We start from the raw sequence: 19,146 nt of genomic DNA, 5'->3' as shown, positions 1-19,146 counted from the left end.
TAATCTGGAGATTTAAATTGATGTAATAGCACTGATTCATCGAAATGCAAGACAGTACCTGTCGTAAAAAGAGGGCTGAGCCTGACTTCAAGCTAACTGAGATATTGTCACTATCTAACCTCCAACTCAAGTTGGAGCGCTGTATTCAGCATAGAGTCGCAGAGGTTTACAGCGTGGAAACAGGCCCTTCGGCCCAACACGTCCATGCTGCCCAGATTTCACAATTAGACTAGTCCCGTCTGGCCCAACTGATTAACAATGTTGTATAACGACAAAGTCAGAAGGCTCGTTGCCACACACAGTTAGGACAGTTCCGAGAAGAGATTTGATTGAGTCAGTCACAGACTGGCTAGCAGGAGATGGAACACTATTGCTGAACAATCTAAAGGGTTGAAAGTGTACTGCTGCCTCAAAATGAACACACCCAGGACAGCAACAACTCACGAGCCACTCAATCACAAGAGGAGAAAGTGAGGACTGCAGATGCTGGAGCTCAGATTCAAGAGTGTCGTGCTGGAAAAGCACAGCAGGTCAGGCAGCATCTGAGGAGCAGGACAATCAATGTTTCGGGCATAAGCCCTTCATCAGGAACATTTCCTGATGAAGGGCTTATGCCCGAAATGTCAATTCTCCTGCTCCTCAGATGCTGCCTGACCTGCTGTGCTTTTCCAGCACGACACTCTCGACTCAATTAAAAGATCCTGTGCAAAACTGTCAAAACTTTTGCAATATTGCTTTAAAGCGATACACAGGATGCCCTATTGGGAAAGGGAGAGAGACAGAAGTGTAAATTTCAACCCACAGGTACATTTGCATCATGTTCCCAGGCTTCTGGGGTATTACAGTGAAAGAGTCACACAGCACGGAAACAGACCCTTCGATCCAACGAGTCCATGCTGACCATAATCTTAGACTAAACTAGTCCCATCTGCCTACACTTGGCCCACATCCCTCCAAACCTTTCTTATTCATGTACTATCTAAATATCTTTTAAACGTTCTAACTGTACCTGCATCCACCCCACTTCCACTATAAGTTCATTCGACAAACAAACCACTTGCTGTGTAAAAGAAATTGCCCCTTGTGTCTTTTTCAAACCTTTCTTCTGTCACCTTAAAAATATGCTCCATAGTCTTGAAATCCCCTACCCTAGAGAAAAGACACCTGCCATTCACCTTCTCTATATCCCTCATAATTTTATAAACCTCATATGCTCCAGTGAAAAAAGTCCCAGCCTACCCAGCCTCTCCTTATAACTCAATCCCTCCATTCCCAGCAACATCCTGGTAAATCTCTTCTGAACCTTCTCCAGTCTAATAATATCCTTCTTATAATAGGGCAACCAGAACTGGCCACTGAAGAGGAGTATGGAATAGTGAGTTTTTCCAACTCCGTTCACTTGATCAATTTGGCTTGAAACATCGATTTTCCTGCTCTTCGGATGCTGCCTGACCTGCCATGCCTTTCCAGCACCACTCTAATCTTGACTCACTTGATCAATTGCTGATTGCTCCTTGCATAGGCTGCATTGGACGGGATTGTATATTGTCACAAAGGGTTTAAATAGCTGCTACTGCGGTGGATTAAAGGGAAATTAAGATGTTGTCATTTTGTTAGATAGTTACTGATGGTTGAAGGTAGTGCGGGACCCAAGGAACTGGCAAGGGAGCGAGAGAGAGCACACTGAAGTAGCATTGAGGGAAAAGCAGCAAAGGAGAGCTGCCATCCTTGGATTAGAGGTACCCACCCTTGCCTCTGGGACAAAGATGGCAACCCACGGGTCCAGAGGGTTTTCACTGTAGGTCTTTGCCAGGCAATGCTTCCAAGGTGTAGTAGGAAAGTTCACCCTGGTGCCACTCTCCACATCTAAAGCGAACAGGAGAAGGTCAGCACATTGTGTGGAAAGGTTTGCTTGAGGTAAACATACTTGCTTCAGGTATAACAGGCACAGCACGGCCACAGCTCATGCTCTCACACCAACCAGCTACATCATGACTTGTACAGGAATGATAACTTGGGCGCCACCCAGTCCTTCCTTGTCCAGATGTGTGTGTGGAGCAATGAATTGTTCCAAAACTGACTGGACAGAATAAAATCCCTATTGCGTGGAACCAGGCCATTTGGCCCATTAAGTCCACACCAATCTTCTGGTCAACATTCTACCCAAGCCCAACCCCCTACTCCACCCCTGTAACCCTGCATTTCCCATGGCTAAACTACCTAACCTGCACATCCGTGGACACTATGGTCAATTTAGCATGGCCAATCCACCTAACCTGCTTATCTTTGGCCTGTGGGAAGAAACCAGAGCACCCACAAACTTTCTGTTTGGAGTCTGTACAGCTGCCTGAGGCTGGAATCAAACCCAGGTCCCTGGCACTGTGAGGCAGCAGTGCTAACCACTGAGCCACTGTGCCACCCATGTTGTTGTGCTTGCCTTGTGTTCGTGATATCACGCAAACTGCGCTACTGCACTTCCGGCTACTTCATCATGGTCCCCTGGAGCCATGAACAGTGTCACCACACATCTCATCAGGTTCGAAAGTTTCACATGCAAATGAACCACAAAGACTTCCTAATGGAAAATACACAGCACTTCTGCTCCAAGAAATGAAATTCAGAACTGGAGCATATTGTCTCACAGGGTTAATAAAATTTCAGAGCAAATGTAATACACTGGATTAAATAGTTACATAATAAACCTCCAAGACTCTCTCCTATCCCCACATTTGGTGCTGAAAAGAATCTGGCATTTAAATGCCTGGAATTTTAAAAGAAAAAGAGACAATGGATACTCTGTGAATGTAAAGATTGGATCAAAAGGCATCTTCGGGAAAACTGTCAAATGCAATTGCACCCCAACAGATCCTCACAAATCTGAAGCTCTCTGGTCCCTCATTACCTCAGGAATGTCCTTCTTTCCAATGCAATCTGAAAGTGTTGGGTATGATTCCAGAAAATTTCTGGCCCATGAACTCCAAATCTTTAAAAAGTTGCTGAGCAGGAATTCAAAATGGTAATTTAATCCAGTTGCTGGTGTAACCGTATATAACAGAATTAAACTCCTTCAGAATTGGTTCCAGTAGCAGACCAAAGTCCCATTTGACTCAAATGCACGTCACAATCTTCTGATCTCAACATGCAAGTTCAACAATTTCAGAACACAACTGCTGTTTCTGACATTCCCCGAGACCCACTTTCTGTTTGTCCATTAAGTTAGCTGACCCCCACCTTATTGCAGGGCTTTGCATTTGTTTGCTCTTCCCCTTCCTCTCCGTCATCCCTTTCGCTATTTCTGAGGAATGGTCACCAGCCTGAAGTGTTGGGCAGTTTTTAGTGGAGGCAACAGTGCTCTCATTCTCTGTCAACAGCCCTGCATCACCCAGTTCAGGGAGATTATGCCAATGCAGTGGTTCTCAGGCACGTAACTGGACAGCTGTGGGCCTTCCCCAGGATCAAGACCCTTCCTGCTGAAAACTTTTGGCCAGTCAGAGGCTGGAATCTTGACAGCAGAACATTGTCACTAGGGAGACAAAGGCAGCAGCTGGCATGATACTCAAAGCCCGGTATTATCGCAGGATCACAGGTCACAAATGAGTGAGGGCAGGCAGCAAGTTGTGCATGAAGTGAGATGATGGAGGAAGTGAGGTCATGGAGGAAGTGAGGTCGTGGAGGAAGGGAGGTTTGGCAGCATTAAGGATAGGGGAAGTGCAGCGGTGGTTTGTTCCTGCAATCCCCATTGGACTCACTGCAGGATGAGACTGTTAAGAGGACATTACTTATACACTTTGAAGCACCAATTTCTACAAGGCCACCCAAGGCAGGAAGGCCCCCCAAATCACCTGCCACCATCAGCTTAATTGGGCAAGAGGTCCCTCCCCTGAATATTTGCTGACCCCCACACAGCTCACCATTTAGAAAGGCATTAAATTCTGCTTTTAGCACAGTTTCTCTCTCCATTGGATGTCGCTGAGTATTTTCTGAATCAGACAGCATCATGGGCTAGTACAACAAAGAAGCAGGCCATTCAGGCCACCTGAGTGTTGCAAAGTGATTCACAGCAATTTATCTCATTATCATTTTGTTTGAATTCTTGGGTTTTCAACTAATGGCATGGGGTTTTATCCTGTGTAAGGAGATTTAATGATTAACTTGTAACTATGTCTGTAGCCATAGTGATTTCTTTTTTAAAAAACTAGTATGGGAGAGATAGTTCTTTGAAGCTAATGGGGGTTTTATTTACATTAGAAGAATTTTACAAGAGAACAAAATGGCTAATGATGTGCATAAGGCTTCAATTAGAAGATTCTGGATTTTTTTTGGTTAAGGAGAAACAGCCATAACTACAGAAAACTCTTTCCAGCTGACCAGGTTTTTAGAAGTCTGGGCTTAAACTGAAAGTGCAAAACAGTTGCTCAGGCGGAATTATATTCATTGGTGTTTAGAAGAATGAGAGGATTCTCATAGAAATCTATAAAATTCAAACAGGAACGTTCCTGATGACTGGGGAGTTCAGGACCAGGGGTTACAGTCCAAGGTTAGAGCATAAGCTATTTAGTTAAAAAGACTTTGACAAAGGGTCAGTTAGACTCGAAAGGTCAGCTCCTTTCTCTCCTTACAGATGCTGCCAGATCTGCTGAGATTTTCCAGCATTTTCTCTAATAGTTAAAAAGACATTTCTTCACCCAGAGTGGTGGAATTCTCTGCCACAGGAAGCAATTAAAGCCAAAACAGTCAATGTTTTCAAAAATGCAATAGATGTATCTCAAGGACTAAAGAGATCAAAGGGTATGGGGTACAGGAAACAGCATCTTGATTGGATGATCATCATGATCATATTGAATGGTGAAACAGGCTCAAAGGGCAGAATGGCCAACACTTGTATCTATCTTCTTTGTTTCTGATATAAGGGAAATAGTTTAGCCATGCTAAGAAATCTATTTTCTCACTGACTTTAGTTCTAAGGGAGGTCCAGAGCAGAAGTTTGGTTAAAGTTCTGAATGGGTTATTCGAAGCTGAGAAAAGTCGAAGCTCAATTGTACAAAGATTCAAAGAAGGGGCTATTAGATTCTCAAGATGGCAAATTGAATCTACAGTTAAAGTAAAACCCAAACATGTGATAGAGAAGGAAATTCTCTTAGGTGTGAGTACTGTAAAGGGGTGCTATTGGGATTAAAGGGCCTGTATTTTGCAGTCATGATTTGGAGATGCCGGTGTTGGACTGGGGTGTACAAAGTTAAAAATCAAACAACACCAGGTTATAGTCCAACAGGTTTAATTGGAAGCACTAGCTTTCGGAGAGCTGCTCCTACATCAGGTGGTTTCGACAAACACTTGATGAAGGGATCAGCGCTCCGAAAGCTAGTGCTTCCAATTAAACCTGTTGGACTATAACCTGGTGTTGTGTGATTTTTAGCATTTTACCATGTGTTTCAAGATCTTTCAACTTGTGTTTTTTTTTGCAAGTTCCTTGCTTTATTGTTTTTTTGGTTCCTTTTGTGTAATAAACATCTGTTTTATTATCAAAATCAAATCTTAACAATTGTGTGTTTGTGGTCCAGTAAAAAGACCACCTCATTAAATGTTTAAAAAAAAGTACCATCTATCAAGCCAGATTTCAGTCTGGGGTCTGACCTGCCCAGTAATAACATCAGCCAAGATCACAACACCTCTTCCAAGTCTTTCAAAGAAAGTCCAGTTAAAATTGTATCACTGATGGTTCCACGTTTTCCTGTGATGTTTTCTCCTTCAAGTGTCTGTCCAATTCTCTGACTAAGGTTTCTATTAAATCTGTTCTTTATGAGGTAGTGCATTCTGATGTTTAACTGCAGTTTAAATACCAATACCAACCACTCATCAAATTTAAAGCCACTCACTGGGCAGAGAATTCAGTTCATAATGAACACTCACAACACGACAAAGTATCATACACGATGTACGGTCCCTGGACATTGTTAATTCATTGTGCATTTTCTGGAAATGATGTAGCCCCAACAGCTGGCATTTACAATGGAAACTTTAATGAAATAACATTTGCTGTCAACCAAACTTTACATGAAGCCACTGTCGAAATCCTCTACTTTTCTCATTATTTTACACTGAGCAAGCCAGCGATCTCCGAATAGTGGCGGAACAAACAGCTCCAAAGGGTCGCTAGGCGGTAATGTCCACTTCTGTTGAGCTATAAAGGAGGGGCGTATGCATAGTTCTGACAGGTCACGCAAGAATGTCTGCAGGGTGGGGGGGGTGGGGAGTGGTGGTCACTGAAGAGGAGTTCAAAGGTCACAGTTAGTTGGAGGCAAAAAACAGACAAGGATTGAAACAGACTTTGTGTTAGGAGTGATGCCACTTAGCTGAACTACTGGGAGGGATGCTGAATTACAGAGATCATAGCAAAGATGTTGAAATCTGAAATCAAAACAAAGTGCTGGAGAAACTCCAGCAGGTCTGGCAGTAGCTGTGGAGAGAGACAGAGAAAAACAGAGTTAAAGCTGAGAGTCTGACATGGCCCTTCTTCCAAATGGGTATGGTGTTGAGAAACGCACAGGTTCTGTCTTCATTGTATTTGCCCTCTCGTGTACACCATGGGATGTTCTATCATGGTTTATCACCAATATTAGGGGGGCGCGGTGGCACAGTGGTTAGCATTGCTGCCTCACAGCGCCAGGGACCTGGGTTCAATTCCCGCCTCAGGTGACTGACTGTGTGGAGTTTGCACATTCACCCTGTGTCTGCGTGGGTTTCCTCCGCGTGCTCGGGTTTCCTCCCACAGTCCAAAGATGTGCGGGTCAGGTGAATTGGCCATGCTAAATTGCCCGTAGTGTTAGGTAAGGGGTATATGTAGGGGTATGGGTGGGTTGCACTTCGGCAGGTCAGTGTGGACTTGTTGGGCCGAAGGGCCTGTTTCCACACTGTAAGTAATCTATCCACAGATTAATCTGGGTGTCTTGTGGTGCACTGGCAGTGTCCTTATCCCAAGACCAGGAGGCCCAGATTCAAGTCCCATCTGCACCAGAGGTGTGTAAATAACATTTTTAAACAGGTTTGGTTAAAAATAAGTAATCTATATATTGATTACATTACTATTCTAATGTGTAATAAAATGTATTCATTGTTGAAATGAGACCATCATTCAACCATCTGATCTGTAACCTACCACCACTTGACAGCTTAACCATTCCCAACAAAAAAGGGCGGCACGGTGGCACAGTGGTTAGCACTGCTGCCTCACAGCGCCTGAGACCCGGGTTCAATTCCCGACTCAGGCGACTGACTGTGTGGAGTTTGCACGTTCTCCCCGTGTCTGCGTGGGTTTCCTCCGGGTGCTCCGGTTTCCTCCCACAGTCCAAAGATGTGCGGGTCAGGTGAATTGGCCATGCTAAATTGCCCGTAGTGTTAGGTAAGGGGTAAATGTAGGGGTATGGGTGGGTTGCGCTTCGGCGGGTCGGTGTGGACTTGTTGGGCCGAAGGGCCTGTTTCCACACTGTAAGTAATCTAATCTAAAAAAAAACCTATCAATTTCTGTCTTCAAACTTTCAACTGACACCCTTTTTTTCAGAAGGGGATTAAGAATTCCACTTTCTCCCTTCCCTTCAGCGTGAAAGAGATTGATCATCCCCTCTGGGAACACAATTTCTCCATGATGCGCACTCCCAACCCGTCATTTTCCCTAAGCAAGAGGGAAACAGTGAAAGAGCCCAGTCTGACACAGTCAAACAGGCTGTGACGTTGTATCATTTGATCCACGTTCCAGGGACCTCGGTGTCTTCTCCTAACCACACAGAAAGTTCCGACACCTCGGTTAAGACAGAAACACGCCAACCAAATCTTTTATTTTTAAGAATTCTCAGTGATTCTCACCTTCCCTCGGAAGAAGCTCCTGGCCCTTTGCAGTTTCTGTGTGAAAATCAGAACCATTTGCGCCAAATCAAACACTTCCCTAAAATGTGTAGCATCTGGAGGGTGAGGGCTTTCATTAGCAAACACTCCGATTTCTCCAGGACACTCTCCTATATATCTCTCTAATATCACCCTGGTGCACATGTAGTCTGCCACTCATTTGTTTCCAACTGTAATAAAGTTTTGACAGGTGTGGGAGCACATAGGTCAAGTCTATCGCACAATTCTGGCTTAATAAATGCAGCTAAACTGCAATGTTTCACTTACAACAGTATCAATCACTGAACTAACACGATGGTGGCTTTTGCTTTGAAATGGAGAATTCCTGCGGCATGTTTTTTGGCACTCTGTCACTTTGTGATTGTAACCTTGTGACCAGGTCAGTTTTGATTCACAGTAACACCACATTTTCTTCACGTGAACGCCATTGCACTGAAAATTGGTAAGCCAGAGGTCTCCTCAGAAATTTCAAACCCAAAGACTGGATGGAACATTTTCGTAAGCTTTGGAACCAATTAGGTGCTCCAGGAGCAGGAAGGTGGGCCAAGAGAGGAATTTTCACTCTTTACCTCTTCATCCTCTTGAGTCTGCTATGCATTTAAAGATGGCAGATAGACTCCTGATACAGCCAATCATGGGCCAGCAGCTCTAGTGCCCTGGGCAACTGCGTGGGGAAGAGGTGGGTGTTGCTGACATAGCCAGGAAGTGCCACAAAATGGAGGGGTCGACGTATTCAGTGCAACCCTCCTTTGGAGGTGAGATCCTGTCAGTGTCAATGCTTGGATTGTGAACACTACCTTTGCTGCAGGTCCCCTCCATTGTAATGCAAATGGACACTCTCTCCATCCACTCAATAGCTGATAACTGATGTAGATTGTAAAGAGTTGATCTCCCAGCACTAATTCCTGTGTCCCTCCACTGATTATGGGTTGCCAACTAGAAAGTCCATCCTAATTCTTTATCCATGTCACCCTGTACACCAAAAGCTCTTACAATGTGTAGTAACATTTGATATGGCACTTCATCAATTGCCACTGGTGTCATGTCATGAGATGTTCCAGTAAAAAGGTACGCATATCACCTTCAGCCACCGTCTCTGTGTAGTGGGGTCAGTATAGTCCATTGGTTATGTATGTGTAATCTACAGTAACACAGTAAGAACATCACCCAGATTGTGTTTGTACATTTGTGATACTGTAGTCTTGTAAGTAGTTACTGTAGTAAACAAACTTCAGGATATCTGACTCACCACTACCTGTGGTGCATGTTATGTGGACTAACATATCTGATAAACCACAAGTACTTTCCACGTTTATGCTGGCTTGCTAGGCAAGCAATCCAATCAGTCCCACTCCCTCGTTCTTTCCCTTTCACTTTGTAAATATGTTCCTTTCAAGTCTTTATTCATATTCTTCAAAGTTACTCTCAAGTTTGCTTTCATCATCCTTCATTTTGAGGTAGTGCATTTCCAGTCACAACAACTTGCTTTGTAAAACAAAAAGTGTCCTCTCATGTCTTTCTTTTGTTAATCCTCTTATATCCCTCCTTTCTAATTACTAACACTTCTGAGAGTGAGGTTCTTGTACCTCTCTTGGAGTGAATAAAAATAAAATGGAGGAAAGTTGATCATAGACCATTTTCCAGATGCCTGGCATTATGTTCTTTACCAATTTCTTGGAGGTAGGTACAGTAAGTCTAGAAAAGCCAGAGGAAACCACTAAGGAAATACTTCTTTACCCCTTTACTTCCTAAATTCAAATATATTTGTATTTTACCTTGGCACGGTAAATCTTTCTGAATTTTTTATGTACATTGGTGATACAGTAGTCTTGTAAATAGTTACTTTTGTAAACAAACTTTAGGATATATGACTCACCACTACCTGTGGTGCATGTTATGTGGACTAACATATCTGATAAACCACAAATGGTATCTGTGTCTACGGTGGCTTGCTAGGCGAACTTTTCAAAATCCTCTAGATAACGCCATAATGTAAAGTCTCCTTGGGCCCACTCTCTCATGAAAGTGGGAGAGACAACTGGTGGAGAGTTTTACTCAAGGGTCCCCAGTCTCTCAGATAAGGATGAAGTTGAGAAGGCAGGGCCTTGATGGGACTCTCCGACAGTATGGGAAATAAACCTGCACTGTTGGTGTCTCTGCATCACAAACCAGCCATTCAGCCAACTGAGTGAACCAATCCGCAGCACCACAGTGAGTGAGGTACATTTGCTGAGATGATAGCAGATGGAGAAATGATAAGTAACGAGTTGGAACTTCGAGGTGCCCAAGATTATAGCTTGGTGGTTAAAGGGAAAAAGAATAGGCATCAGAACTAACAAAGACAGAAGAAGTCGAGACCTTCTGTGAGGCCACAAAAGAATTACATTACATCCTCTGCAGAATATGACTGTAGCACAAAAGCAAATACACATCAATGGTTAAGAATGTGTTGAGAATTTCTTTGTCATCTACCTTTGCCAGATTTGTCCCATATATTTGCATTCCAACGAACTCCAAACCCATCCAACACACTCCCATGCCTGGACCCCACTTGCTTACTTCCGCTCCTTCAAAGCAAAATAAACACATAGGACCAGGAGTAGGCCATTCAAGCTCTCAAGCCTGTCCCCCCATTCACTGAGATCAGGGCTGACCCATGGTTTGACTCCATATACCTGTCTTTGGCCCACATCCCCTAATACCTTTTCTTAACAAAAAATTATTTTTCTCAAGATTTAAAATTAGCAACTAATCCAGCACCCACTGCAGTTCATGGAAGAGAGTTCCAAAACCCTCCCACCCTTTGTGTGTAACATCCCTCCTGATTGATCTGGCCCTCATCCTGAGACTATGCCCCTAACTCTGGAATCATCAACCAGTGGAAATCTTTCACCACCTCTTGTTTTCCTGTTAATATTTTGATTAGACCACCCGTGAATGTTATAAAGTTTCAAGAAATGAACCTAATTTGTATAATCTCTCCTAGCAACATAACCTGTAAAACCCTAGTATCATTGTTGTAAAATTCAAGATGAATTGCTTTGGAAGGGAAGGGACTAACTTTGAGGCGTGGCATAATTTGGGTGGAGCCTAGATATTTAGGGCATTCGGGCTAAATTGCTGGTTTCTGTGTTTTTTTTAATTCTTTGAAAAGGCAGTTTTTAGGTTTTAATTGGGTGATAAAGTGAAGACTTTGATTCTGGAAAGTTGAATAAAAGGGTAATATAAAGTGAACCAGTAATTTCGGATCCTCAAACTTTCAGCATCAGCTTTCTTTGGGAGATTTAGCCTGAAAAATACAGCACGCCCTCTCACTTGTTGCGTCAACAATGTTAATTAGGTTTAACTATTAAGGTCAGCTTAAATTTTCCCCAAGGAAAGAGTTCACCTTCAGGGTAAATTGATTTCATCAAAGACCTTCTCAAACTGACTTCCTTTATTAAACATGACTTCCGGCTGTCACATGGGATGGGGTGGTATATTTTAGAGAAAAAAAGTCATTCGATATATTGCAGACATACAGGACTTTGGAAGTAAGATTTGTTTTGGAAACTGCTGAAAATGTAATGACCTCGATAATATTAACAATTGTAAATATATCATTCAAAGCAGTTTTGGAAGACCTTATTCCTCTCATGCAAGTACCAAATGCATCAAAAAAACCACGAATGCAAATGTGAAAAATACTTAGTGTCAAAAGAAAATCAATATGATAAATCACAGCCTAAAGCCTAGTATTACACCAAGAGGTGCTGAAAGGTCTCGGTGCCAAATGGTGCACACGATGCGTGATATTAAGTCCACAAAATTTAACTAAATGACAAAATACATCAACTAATGCATTTTTTAGCGAAGTAAAATCTATCTATTCCCTTGTTTGCCACTTATGTCAAAATTGTGTTTGATAACTTTTCTTGGGGCAAACACCACTGCCAATACAATATGTTTTTTTAAAATTCATTTACAGGATGAGAGCATCACTGGCTAGGACAGCACATATTGTCCATCCCTAACTGCCCTGAGGGCAGTTAAGAGTCAACCACATTGGTCTGGAGTCACATAGGCCAGACCAGGTAAGGATAGCAGTTACCCTTTCTAAAGGGCATTAGTGACACAGGTGGGTTTTCCCAACAATGGATTCATGGTCATCATTAGACTCTTAATTCCAGCTATTTATTGAATTCAAATTCCACCATCTGCCGTGATGGCTCCCCAGAACGGGCCAGTGACAATACCAGTAGGCTATCATCACCCCAGAGAGGGTTTCTGTGAGACCTCATAACATGTGCCATAAAGAGTGGGTTCTGGTTAGGCAGATATCTTGATGTTTATTAACAACACCAACTATTCACGGTATTGTAAGATCTTGGACAGTGCACATAGACTGAGCTCTGTGCCAATTGCTCTAACTGTATACATGACTGTAAGATGACATGGGGCTGACTAACTATCTTGTACTAATTCTATTTACACTCTGCTGCTGAAGTTGAAGTAAGGACCGTCGCACTGGAAAGTTGCAAGTTTTGAAGACATCTAATTGTCTTAAAGATACACTGCTTTTCGGAGATCTGTGCAATAATACCAGAATTCTCACCTTTACAATTTTAACTTGCTGTACTTGCTGATAGAAGCAATGTTTATGTATAAGGAGCAAGTAATGATTACAGTAGAACTATATGTAATGACTAATGGGAAGAAGGTAACTTGTCAGGTAGGGAAATGTTGATCATAATATTGACAGGTGAGCTGGAGAGGTTTACAGTTTTTGACTGCAGAGAACAGACAGCTTCTGGACAAGGAGAAGATCTGCACATTTCTTTTCTTCTTTCTCTCTCTCTCTTTCTCTGTGTCTTGAATTTGTTACCAGCTCTGAACTGCACAGCCTACCGAGAACTAATCACACAGTTGTTGAAAAGCAAAGGTATCTGTCACTGACAACTGTCAGCAGTCCACAGGCCAATCAACTTCTTGATGGGAAGAGCCACATCAGTAGTTATCCTTGGCTCCACATTATCTGTAATCTGACCTTCCGTCACTGCTCCATCCAGCAGTTGTTTACAATGCCAGCCAAGGGGATCTGATTACTTGCTTTCAAAGCTGCCCCAAACCTTTCAACACTGGATTTTATTTCTCGTTCCTTCTCATTTCAGTCTGCAGTTGTTAAAAATGCATGGTCCTTACACAATAAAAGGTTACAACCCAAAGGGAGGCCATTTGGCCTATTGTACCGGTGCTGCAAGACCTATTCACCTTGTGCACTAACTTGCAGTATGGAGAAATCATTGTGATGCTAGAAAAAAATGTGGGATTTAATTTAAAAGGTTAATACCTCTATCAAAATAGCAGACAAGGGAATTCTAATGATTTATCAGTCTATAACCTTTTATGTATTCAGTTCAGCACTGGCTTTCTCAACAACAAACTCGCAACTTGAAAACCAGACTGTTCCTTTGATGGCTTAGAGTGTTAGCTGGTAAATAAAGGTAGGGTGATTGTGGACAATTTCAAACACTTGAAGCCATTGTGAGAGAATGGGTCGCCTGCTACACCTGGAAGACCAGGCGTGGTCCATTCCAACGGGCTTAGAGAAGTCAGACATGTGAGAGGTAGCCTGCCCCCACATCGAAAAGCAAGGCGTTCACTCATGCTGGTACTTTAATTGATTGTTCAGTGGGCTTAACCCCGCCTACCACCTTAGTGACTTAGGAGAGAGTTATGCCCTCACAGCACAAACACAAATGCTTTGTTGAATAATGCCTAAGTTAACAAGCTATGAATACCTTATGTCCTTTTTATTTCCCCATCTTCAGTCTCTACACTCTCATTCCCCAACCTTTCACAATGGTACAGATACAGTAGCGGTGAATTTATTTTACCAGGCTAGGAATCCAGAGATCCTAGTGATGTGGTTATGAGTTCATAACTCAGGGCAGCTGGGGAACTTAAAACTCAGTTAATTAACTAAGAGGCCTGTAATTAAAATGTTTCATGAAGAGTGATTGAGCAGTTAGCCCTATACTCTCTGGAGTTTAGAAGAATGAGAGGTGATCTAATTTAAGATGTTAAATGAGATTGACAAAGTAGATAGAGAAAGGATGCTTCCTCATCTGGGCAATCTAGAGAGGTCACAGCTTTTGGACAAAGGGTAACAGATTTTAAATAGAGATGAGGAGAAATTACTTCTCTCAAATTATCGTGACTCCATGGAGTGTGATGGATACTGGGTCAGTGAGTATACTTAAGGAGGAGACAGACAGATTTTTAATGACTAACGGGTTGAAAGGTTCTGGGGAGGGGGCAGGAAAGTTTAGTACAGCTGAGAAGAGATCAGCCACGATGGTATTCAATGGCGGAACAGGCTTCAGGGGCCGAATTGCCTCGTCCTGCTCCCAGTTCTTACGTCCTTATATTAGTATCTGTCATGGTGACCAGGAAGCCCACTGGCTTGGCATGAAAACCCACCTGCCCATTCAGGAATGAATTCTGTCATCCTTAGCCAAGCTTGCCCACGTCATACTCTTGACCCTCCGCAATGTGTTTGACTCTTGACTATATTCTGAAATGGGAGAAAGTGAGGACTGCAGATGCTGGAGACCAGAGTTGAAAAACGTGGTGCTGGAAAAACACAGCAGGCCAGGCAGCATCCGAGGAGCAGGAGAATCGACGTTTCGGGCATAAGCCCTTCTTCAGAAATTTTCAGGATTATTCTTATGCTTATGCCCGAAACGTCAATTCTCCTACTCCTCAGATTCAGCCTGGCCTGCTGTGTTTTTCCAGCACCACATATTTCAACTGTATTCTGAAATGGCCTAGTTAGTCACTCAGGTAAAAACAATGACTGCAGATGCTGGAAACCAGATTCTGGATTAGTGGTGCTGGAAGAGCACAGCAGTTCAGACAGCATCCGAGGAGCAGTAAAATCGATGTTTCGGGCAAAAGCCCTTCAGCAGGGCTTTTGTCTGAAACGTCGATTTTACTGCTCCTCGGATGCTGCCTGAACTGCTGTGCTCTTCCAGCACCACTAATCCAGAACCTAGTTAGTCACTCGGTTATACTCACCATTCACATTCTGTAGTGGTTCAAATAGGCGCCTTACCACCACCTCCCACGCAATCATCCAACCCCTCTTCCCTTATACCCACCTTCCCATTTCCTTTTCTTACCTTCAACCCTTCGATTGTGTCACACTTTAGATCATTTTTTTTATATCTCTCTCTCTCCTCTGATTCCACTTCTCCTTCCTCTGCCTCCCGCTCCAATCTCTCTCAGTCTCTCTCTTTCTCTGCCCCTCAACACTGCCAAACTCATTCCCAATCTGATGAAGGACTTTTGCCTGAAATGTCGATTTTCCTGCTCCTCGGATGCTGCCTGGCTTGCTGTGCTTTTCCAGCACTACTCTAATCTTGACTCTAATCTCCAGCTTCTGTAGTACCCACTTTTGCCTCGTTCTCTCTCTGGTCCACTTCCAAGTCCCAGCTCTCCCTCTGTCTTGGCTTCAAGTCACTATCACCACTGCAGCACTGATTCACAATTCACCACCAACTTGAGTCAGCCATTTTGTTGCTCCAATCCTCTATTCATACTGACCCAGCACACTCTCCTTGCTGTGTGTGTGTGTGTGTCTTTCTCATCGGGATCAACCAACTTTTACCCCTCTCTGTTTGTCCTGCAGCTGTTCCCATTTTACCCAGGCCTTGGCAGGGACCATCGTCATGGTAACAGTAGGGTGACATCTCAAAGCAAGCCAAACCAAATGGAGGCGGGTGTGTGGTGGAGGAGAGTAGTCTACCGCCGCCAAAAATAAATGCAAATGGCAGGATTCTCCATGAAAATGGATGGCACGTTCCCAGAGATTCCTGGACACTCATGAAGTGTTGCCAACTCCACTGCTGCCTGAGTACAGAGGTTCCAGAATTGTGGAGCTTTGAGAACTACCAAGCTCTGAAATAAATGAGTGAAGTACCAATTCATTCCATTATCTTCAGAAGGCCTGTGTTTGCATCCACTGTGACAAATGGCATAATTCCTGCAGACTATAATTTGCATCAAAGCTCCTTTGATTTCAAGCCAACTGTGTTGGTTAGTGCTGCCATAGCAACTCGATGGAGTCTATAGTCACTGGAAGCAGTCACCACACATTAACAAATGATTGCCGTCTCAACAAGATGAAAATATTATCATTACAATGCACTAATCTGGTGAGTCTTGTCTGAAACATACTAACAGTAACACAATGAATTTGAAATGCACCTTTTAGATCTGCATCGCAAAATGGCTAAGTGCATTTTTGATGGGGCCTAATCAGGGACAAGTCTTTGAGGTTAACAGAATTCTCTAGCCAGTAGCTACAAGTTTGCACTTTTAATGTAGAGAGGCCACCTAATTGCCTGGTTGCAATCAATATTTCTACACTTCTAACACAGCAAGAAAGATGCATTTTTAAAGATTAAGGTTTTCAAACCAGTGAAAATACCTTAACTTTGTCTTCTATGCTTTTAATCATGAACTGAAATGGGAAAAGGACCATTGTAAAAACCAAAGATGGTTGAAGGATCACTGCAGGTTTTGAAAGCAAGTTATCTGACCCTCATTGTAAGTACTGTTTACACAGCTGATGCCTCAAGCAGTTGCAGACGGTTTGAGAACAAGCTGGAGTCAAGGGTTGCCTAGACATTGAGATGTCACTCGACTGTCACCATGACGATGGCCCTGACCAAGGTCTGGGCAAAATGGGAACAGCAATGGGAGGAACAGAGAGGGGTAAAGTTGGTTGGTTATGATAAGAGAGAGAGGGAAAGACATGAATAGAACATACATAAATCAAATGGGCCTTTGCCTGGCAACAAATGACTGATTGGTCTGTGGGATAGTGACCAGTTATCAATACAAAGACCATCTGCCTACCACCAGCTATGTATTAGTTGCTGAACAGCTTGGGGAGTAATTAGGGAGAAGCCAAAAGAAGAGGATGCTGATTGGTTGGCAAGTTAACTCTGATTGGTGAAGACATTTCCAAACAGTTTATGCCAGGGCATTGTTGTCTTTCATGCATTTGTTAAATTCAGAAAACACAATTCCTAGACTTGTTCCTTTTGCTTGTAGAGGACAGGTTGATGCTTATGAATTTATGTTGCTTCCAGGAAGCATAAGCGAATCATGTTGCAAACGCAAATGATAATCTTAAACTAGTTTCTTTATGTAATTCATTGCACACAAGATTGAGCAGCAAGTGCTGTCCAATCATGTAATCATATCTAACACTGGGCATTATACTCCGAGCAGGAAAACTGACGTTTCAGGCAAAAGCCCTTTATCAGACTTTTGCCTGAAATGTCGATTTTCCTTCTCCTCAGATGCTGCCTGACCTGCTGTGCTTTTCCAGCACTACTCTACTCTTGTCTCTAATCTCCAGCATCTGCAATACCCACTTTTACCTATTATATTCTGTGCGCCAAAACCAAAGTACGATAAATGCTGGAAATCCGAAATAAAACTAATGATGCTGAAAATACTCAGGAGGTCTGGCAGCATCTATGGAGACAGAAACATGTTATGGACCAGGCCAGATTTCATCAAAACATTTCAAAAAAGTAGCCTGCACCCTAACCTTTCTAGTTGTTTTAAGCAGGTGTATTGTGGATATTCCAGGAGCGATGCAGCTGGCCCAACCACTTAGTCTTAAACAAAACAGAATTTATTTGTGTTTCATTCACTAATCTGGCAAACAAAACAGTATAGAATATAGAATAACTTAACCTATCCAAAATCCCAACAGATTGTCCCAACTTAATGATGCTGTTCCAACTACTTCAAACATTCCCATAAACAGCCCTTGGCAAAAAAGGAAAAATCAAACACAGGGTCCTACAGTTGAGAAGTTACAGACAGAGATGGCAGAGAGAGGGAGAGAGATGACATAGAGAGACATGGCAGAGAGATTCAGCATGGAACACCTTTTTCCATTGTGTTGTTTCTTTGACCAGTAGCCTCAAACAGCCTGACTGTTTGCTGCGAACAGCCAGACTGCAAAAACCAAACCAAACCAGAGAAAAGCTGAACTGGGAGAACTGGCCACTCCCCTTTCATGGTACAAGTGCTTGTTTAAAAACTTAAAGCTTCCCCAAGTAGATCAATCTGGACATTTCAGAGCCTATGCACTTAAGAGCGTCTGGAAAAAAAACAAATACAACTTAACCTTGTTAAAAGCGTGCACCATCACAAACAGAGTTGGTATTCTACCTCTGACACAACCTGAAATGCTATCTCTATATTCTTTCATCTCCACAGACAAGTACACAGTTTTTCTGCCTTTATTACCACAGGGTGTAGTTAAGCTGATGAACATGTAAGGGGAGGCCAGACAAAGGGATTAAAGGATGGGGCAGTTGAGGTTAGAGTGGGAGGAGGAGTCTATGGAACATAGACAATAGACCTGTTGGGCTACGGTCCTATGCTGTAAAATGCTGTGTAATGTCTTGCCAGCCAATATTTCTCTGCTAATTCAGAGCCACAAGCACTATCTAAAAGCAAACATGTCATAAACCACAAAGGTACTACAAGGAGATTTTCAAACTTTTACAAGTACTATATTCTCATTGGTTCCTTTGCATTGCCAGCAGCCTTTAGGTCACGATTGACATGACTGATTAGTTTTGCATCCAATTGTACATCTCTAGCCCATCCATTGGAGCAAAAACCATCAACAGAAAAAAAGTTAGTACTGCCGTCTCTCACTTGATAAACCATATAATTCTGCTGATGGGGAATAGCGTCTTATGCGAACCCACTCAGTGCAAACATCATGTAGTTCTATTTTTGATTTCACCATGATTGCATTAATTTATAAAGGAAAGAATCCCTTCTTAAATATCACACGTAATGTGCAAAAATATAAATGAAGGATGGTTCATTGATTATGTTTATGGTACTGACGTTTGTTTGGAAAGTTTAAAGTGGACTGAAGCAACAATGTGGGATAAAATAAACTGTGGAGATACTGGAGATTTGCAGGAGTGTGTATTTAGTGGGATTGTTTGCCCATCTATCCATTAAACCCCTTGAACACAGAGCCACAAATATTCATACTTAATACACAAAATGAATGATTTGTTTGAGTTCTTGTCACTTCTACAGTTTCTATCTCCTTCAATGCAAAGAATCTAACTTGTTAATGGTTTGAAAAATTTAACCGTAAGCTGAACCAAGCATACACAAAGGAAATGGGGCATAAACAAATAACTAGTGAGA

General features: G+C 42.7%; 1 protein-coding gene across 7 annotated transcripts in view; it reads right to left on the bottom strand.

Moving 5' to 3' along the window:
• The window catches only part of LOC132825353 (neuronal-specific septin-3-like), a 407,090-nt gene that overhangs the window by 131,356 nt on the left and 256,588 nt on the right, over positions 1-19,146 (bottom strand). The window lies entirely within an intron of this gene.

This window comes from Hemiscyllium ocellatum, chromosome 20 (genome assembly GCF_020745735.1).
Source record: "Hemiscyllium ocellatum isolate sHemOce1 chromosome 20, sHemOce1.pat.X.cur, whole genome shotgun sequence".
Classification (NCBI taxonomy): Eukaryota; Metazoa; Chordata; class Chondrichthyes; order Orectolobiformes; family Hemiscylliidae; genus Hemiscyllium; species Hemiscyllium ocellatum.
The sequence above is the reverse complement of the archived record's forward strand: the minus strand, read 5'-3'. Positions and strand labels throughout refer to the sequence as shown.